This window comes from Psammomys obesus, unplaced genomic scaffold, assembly GCF_907164565.1.
Source record: "Psammomys obesus unplaced genomic scaffold, mPsaObe1.curated_primary_1811, whole genome shotgun sequence".
Taxonomy (NCBI): Eukaryota; Metazoa; Chordata; class Mammalia; order Rodentia; family Muridae; genus Psammomys; species Psammomys obesus.
The window spans coordinates 53,817,431-53,824,247 of record NW_026585504.1 but is presented as its reverse complement, the minus strand read 5'-3'; the positions used below and the strand labels follow the sequence as shown (position 1 = coordinate 53,824,247).

The window sequence follows — 6,817 nt, the reverse complement described above, 5'->3', positions numbered from 1 at the left end:
AATGACTCAAAGATACTCTTGACCCATTTGCCCTTTGATGATTCTTATTCAGGAACAAGATAATCAAAACAAAGTTAACTTAAAAAGGTAAACAATATTTGATAGCAAAGGAAGTTGTCAACAGATCAAACTAAAAGCCGTTTCCTGCTACAATTTAACAAAGAATAGTGTGGATTAATGATAAAAGAATAAAATATTTAAACCCGCTTTTCTTAGAAAAAATAAACTCATATAGGTTCACTATGGTGTCATATGATCAAGGAACAAAAGAATACCAACATTAAACATGTAAATAAATTCTACAAAAATATAAAATATAAGCATTTTATTATCGCAAAATTTAGAAAATAACTGCAAGAACTTCAGCTTAGAGACTTTTCTTGTGCCTAATGACAGTTAGCACTTTGACTATTAAAAGCTGATAATGCACTGTCTAGGGCATGACAATCTGTTCAGGCTGCCTTGCATGTTTTCTTTCTGTCTAGTGTATTTGAAACCGCAGGAGCTACCAGCCTGAGAACAGGATGTCATGCTTTGTAAAAATATGCCCTTGAAACTGCAACATTGTTAAAAGTTGGATGGTGGAATTGATTAGAAAAATTGATTGTAAAAGATAATTCTGTTCTGTCACGGTTTATCAATATGGCTAAACTTATGACCAAGTGGAAGTTAAAATACGTGTGCAGGAACAAAAATGATATGATCTATGTTTTGGAACAAGGTGCATCTATCCCTGCCTGCTAAAACTATGTATAAATAAAGAAGCACCCAGACTGTCATTCAGTCAGGATGCAAAATTCCTCCCTGTTCCCCATGCCTGACTCATTCCTCCCTCACTGCTCCTGTATCCACCCTTCTTCAGGCTCTGCCCTCACCCCAGCCTGGTCTCGGCAATTAATTCTTCTTTTGAATAACATAGTAAGTAGCACTTGATCCAGGAGCAGGTTTTTATTCGTGGGTGATTTGTTTGATCTTGCTGAATTGTTCTTTTATAAATGAATGCCATACACAGTCCAGGAAACATTTGATGGCATCTATGTTGGAAAGCATTTGTGGGGACCATTGCCTGAGGATTACACTGGGGCAATTAGAATTTGTATTTTAGTTTAATATCCTTTTTTTTTTTTTTCTGTGTTCATGTATAACCCCTGGAGTTTGAAGGCTATTATTGTCTTAGAATTGCAAAGAAGATACAACACAGTCTTACAAAGAAACAGCTGGAGTGTGATCTAATCTCCATGTTCCAATTTACTTATGCATAAAACATGCATCAAAAAATTAACCTTCCCTGAACAATTTGCTCTATGTATCTAGTGAGCCTCAGCTTTGCTAGAGCAAAAGTCATGTGCTTAAAACAACCCAGGGATTCCCTTAAACAGTACATAGATGACTGAGAGAACATAGCTTTCCTAAAATTAATATTAATTTGACTACAGCATATCCTTTATATCTGCACCAAAATATATCCTAATCTTCAGGCCTTTTTTTTCAGTGATGCTTGACCTCCTTAAGGGGTCAGCAAGAACATTTTGCACCAGGCTTAGGAAGTGACATCAGAATAAATTGAGAATTCCTGCATTTATGGACCAGATAGAGACACAAAGAAATATCCATGTGGGATGAATAATGAAAAAAGAATTTGCTGAGTTTTTCCTTTGTCATACACATTGTGAAATAGTAGTGTACATGAAACTTGAAATGTAACAAATGGTGACAGATACTTTTTTTGTAGTTCATGGTTTTTTATCTTTTATTTTCAAATTTATGTTAAAAATATTTCCTTTACTAATTCATTTTTCTTTTTGTCATTATGTTTGTAAACACTTTCTAGAACCTTAAGACTGTGCTAAAATATGAGGAAAAAGGAAAAAATCCTCAAATCTTAAAAAAACAAAATTTTAAAATGTCATCTCATATTCATTAAGGTAGATATTACCAGAAACATTACATTAATAATTGTTTGTGAGAATATTGGTGAACTTGGAATATGTAATTGCTATTGGTAAAAATATGTATAACAGTACAATTGCTATAGAAAACATCACATTGACTTACCAAAAGTTAAAAATTGTCATTTGAAATAATTTTACTTCTGAGCAAATTTCAAACCATTGAATCAAAATATGAAAGAGTTGCTTGAACACGCATGTACCTTGTAACATCTTTTACAATAGCCCAGAGGCACAAACATCTCAAATTTTTATCAGGAGATAAATTGACAAATGCATATTAGCAAACATTATAACTTCATGTGTATATTCATATAACCAAGTATATGCACACTGGTATACATTTCCATTTTCTTAAACCTTAAGAACAAGTGACTGGTTGCTTCAGCAGCACATATACTATAATGGGAATGATACAGAGAAGATTAGGTTGCCCCTTGTGCAAAGGAAAGACACACAGTCTTGAAGCATTCTCTATTTTTACTAAAACCGAAGTAAAGAAAGAACAACAAAAAAGAAAACTGCATCCCAATATTCCTGGTAAAAAAACATTCAAAAATGCTCAGTAAGATACTTGCAAACACATTACAAGCATGCATCAATAAGATATTACTAAGATCAAGTTGGTTTTATCCTTTAAATTCAAGTTGAAAAATATAATAAAACACGTGAAGAAAAAAATAAAATTATTGTCTCAATAGGTGTAGAAAAATGCCTCTAATAAAATCTAATGTGACTACATGATGCATGTCTTACAAAATATAGGACTAGAGGAACTATACCTCAACACAATAATGTCTATATATGTGGAAATGCATGCCAAAATCATCCTGGATGGAGAAAATACTAAGATAATCCCACCGACAGCAGGATTAAGGCAGTGATGTCCACTATATCTGCTCACTTTAAACATTTTGTTTGAAGTACTAGCTGGAGCAATAAAGCAAGAGAAGGAATTTAAATTGATAAAAAAAAATAGAACTAATGAAATCAAACTATCCATACTTGCAGATGATATTAGAAAGTTCAAAAATTATACCAGAAAATTTCTAGAAATGATAAATTCAGCAACCTAGCAGGGTACAGAGTCAACTTTCACAAATACAGTACCACCACACCAGCTGAGAAAGAGGTTATGGACTCACCTCTATTTGCAATAAACTCAAAGAAAGTAAAATATCTAGGAATTAACCTAACCAAGGAAGTAAGACTCTCTGTAATAATAATAATTAAAAAAATCTTAAAGTTCTGAAAAAAAGAGAGGATAAAAGATGATACAACTTGGAAAGGCATCCCATGCCCATAGATTAGTAGAAATAATATTGTTAAGAATGACCCTTCTCAAAGTCTCCATCTCACCTCATTGAAAACTATCTAAAAATTAATATGGGACCACAAAAGATCCTAGACAGACAAAACAATCCTGAGTAAAATAACTAATGATAATGCTGGAGATAACTACAATTCCAAATCTTAAATTACATTACATAACCATAGTTTTTAATAAAATGCACATGACAGTGCTGGTTAGGGTTATGTCAACTTGATATACAAACTAGAGCTATCTAAAATAAAAGATCTTCAACTGAGAAAATGCCTCAATAAGATCCCAGTATTGTCGTCACTGATCTGGTGGTCCTGGTTTTGATGAGAAATCAGGCTGAGCAGCCCAATGTAAGCAAGCTAGAAAGCAGCCATGGTCACTGTGTCACCTCCTGTCTTTAGGTTCCTACCCTGTTTGAGTTCCTGATGCAACTTCCTAAGATGATGAACTGTGAGATGGAAGTAAAAGTTAAATAAACCTTTTCCTCCTCAAGTTGTTTTTTGTTCATGGTGTTTCATCACAGCAATAGAAAACTTGAGAAAACGGCCCAAATGCAGACGTGTAGCACAGTGGAATAAAGTAAAAGTCCTACTACATGAGACAAAACTTTAGTCATTTAATATTTGACAAAGTTAGCAAAAATGTAAGCTGTAGAATAGAAAGCATCTTCATTACATGGTGCTGGAGAAACTGGATGTTCACATGCAGAAGAATGAAATTGACCTATATTGACAACATTGTACAAAACTAAATCCAAGTGGATCAAATACCTAACTTGAAACTTGAAAATAAAATAAAAGTGGTAAAAGAAGGAAGGCAGTGACCTCTATGACACTGCTTTAGGGAAATCCTTTCTGAGCAGGACTCTATTTGCCCAAGAATTAGGGCCAACAATGCACAAGTTGTATTCCTTAAACTAAAGAATTTCTGCACAGCTAAAGAAACACTAAACCTTGGTGAACAGAAATACCATAGGCTTAGAGGGAACTTTTACACCTTTCTTCTATCCAGAATATATAATGAACTCAAAATATAGACAATAAAACAAATGACACACTCAAAAAATGAACTGGGACAAAAGAAAAAAATGACTAAGAGTCAATAAAATAATGTTCAGAACCCTAAAAATTAGGAAAAGGAAACACAAAACAACTTTGAGACTTTTTATCTTATCCCAGTCAGAATGACAAAAATGAAACAACCAATCGACAACTGTTACAGGGTTGTTTAAAGAGAATCCTCATTCATAGTAGGTGGAATTGCAAATTTGTCCAACCAGTCTGGGTGTCAGTATGGAGAGTCCTCAAAGGGAAAGTTGTGAAAAAAGGACAAAAGCATAACCCCCCATTTCCTTTTATAGTGCTGGGAATAGAACCCAGAGTTTACAGCTAAGCAACCACCCTACCACTGAATGAAGCCCTTGTCCTCTAAACAGCTATTATTAAGTAATTAGCATATGCATTTTCTTCCATGGGGATCAAATAGAAAAGTACAAGACAAAAGAATAACTGAAAATATAAATGAGGGCTTGAGAGATGGTTCAATATCTAAGAGTACTTGTTGCTTAGTCATGAAGACCTGAGTTCTAAACTCATCAGTCATGAGGGCCAATACACAACCACTTGTACCTCTACCTCCAAAGAATCTAACACCTGTACTGGCCTCAATGGGTAATACATTACCCCCACGAGATTGCAAAATACTCTCAGAATACTCACAAAGACTCATGTAAATCTAATAACTCAAACTAAAAAGGTTGAAATTGCACAGACACACACGCACACACATACATATGCACACAGGCCTGTTTAATGATAAAATTTTTCTTTTAATTTTTTTTTTAATACTAAACATCCAATTCTTCAAGAAAAACAGTAACCCTGAAATAATAAAGTATTTAATTTAATTTTAAAGAAGAGCTTTCTCAAAAAGCTAAAATGGTCCTGGCATCAGGCTGGATTTTTGTTATTAGCCGAACATAGAAGATATAAGCTCCAAGAGGAAAGAATCAACTACCTTCCTGGGTCTGGAGAAGACTGACATTGTGAGCATCAGGACATTTGGTACTGACTTACCTTGAAGAAGCTGGAAGATATAGCTGAGAGCTTCAATTTCCTGTAATGCTCCTGGGAACTCCTGACCAGAGACCAGAAAAATGTGCTTGTATAATTTTGTAATATCCAAGCAATTCATGTCTGGAGCCAGCTGGCTTCAGGCCTTCTCTTTTCTTCCTCCCTAATGAGCTAGCCAATTTCGCTATCTTATTTCACACTGGTTTCCTCTCACAGCAGGTGACAAGGTGCTTGTCTCATGCTTCTATTCTTAAGTGTAAAAACATTACCTTCTACTGACTCTACACAGTATCTTCTAAATAGTATTGTGTCAATATTTTGAAAATTTAAAATAGTATTTTCTAAAATAGCATTTGGTTTTGTTATTCTTACTCTGTGTGCATTTGTGCTTTAATCACCTACTTTAGACTCTGTAATTCAGTTTTGACTTTTTTGATCATACAAGATACTATAACTAAGGAAGTAAGTCATATTGTCAACACCTACTGAAAGTAAGCCTGTTTGAAGAAACCATTTATGAAGTTCCCATTAAAAAGGAAAATACAGTGTGAGTGTTGTATCTCTTTACACCTATGGAAACTTCCCATTTCTGAACCACAATTGATCTGGAGAAAGCACTTGCTGTACAAGACTAAGGGCCTGTATATGGCTCCCTAGAGCCCATGTAAAACCACTACAAAAGTGCATGTTTTTAAGTCCTGTACTCCTGTTTCAAGACAGAAGATGAAGACTGGAATTGGCAAGTGATAATTGCCTTTGTCTCAATGTAAGAAGGTGGGTACCGACACACAAACTTATTCCCTGACCTTCACACACATACTTTGACACACATTTCACTCACACACAACACACAAACACACACATGCATACATGCAATCATGCATCTGTACATGCATACACATGAACACACACACACCCTTACACAACACACACATTAAAAGAAGAAATAGAAATTATCATTTTTTCCGTTTGTTCTTGCACATCAGACTTCATGAAGTAAAAGACTAGTAATAAGCTAGGGGCAGATGGCAGGGGATGAAAACTCCCGCTTTCAGTGGACTAGGGAAAAGGGAAAGGAGAGAAGAGGGAGGGTGGGGCTGGGAAGAGATGAGTGACAGGACTGTAATTGGGATATAAAATAAATAAATTGTAAGAAATAAAAAAAATAATTAAAAGTAAATTAAAAGAACAATTAATTAAAATAATATCTATAGCAGAAAATAATTTCAGTCCTCTGCAAGGAACAAGGGCAGCAACCAGAGCTAGCAGTGGAGAGTACATCAACACCATTGACTTTTGTAATTGTAATTGTGTAATTATAATCTCTTCCCTGCCCATGGTTCAAGTTGCAATAATAACTGGTTTGGTCTTTGTTATGAGTGCCCTCTTGGAATTTCAAGGTTGTCAAGATCAGGAAGGATTTCTGAGTTAATAATATGCCCTGCTTCTATAGTTTGATTTTTGTTTCTGTT

The 6,817-nt window shown here is 34.7% G+C and overlaps 1 non-coding gene across 1 annotated transcript; it reads left to right on the top strand.

The window, feature by feature from the left end:
• The first annotated feature begins 2,328 nt into the window (after positions 1-2,328).
• LOC129675438 (U6 spliceosomal RNA) lies at positions 2,329-2,431 on the top strand. The gene has a single exon (XR_008719935.1). It is a non-coding gene; the product is annotated as a U6 spliceosomal RNA (small nuclear RNA).
• The last annotated feature ends 4,386 nt before the right edge of the window (positions 2,432-6,817 follow it).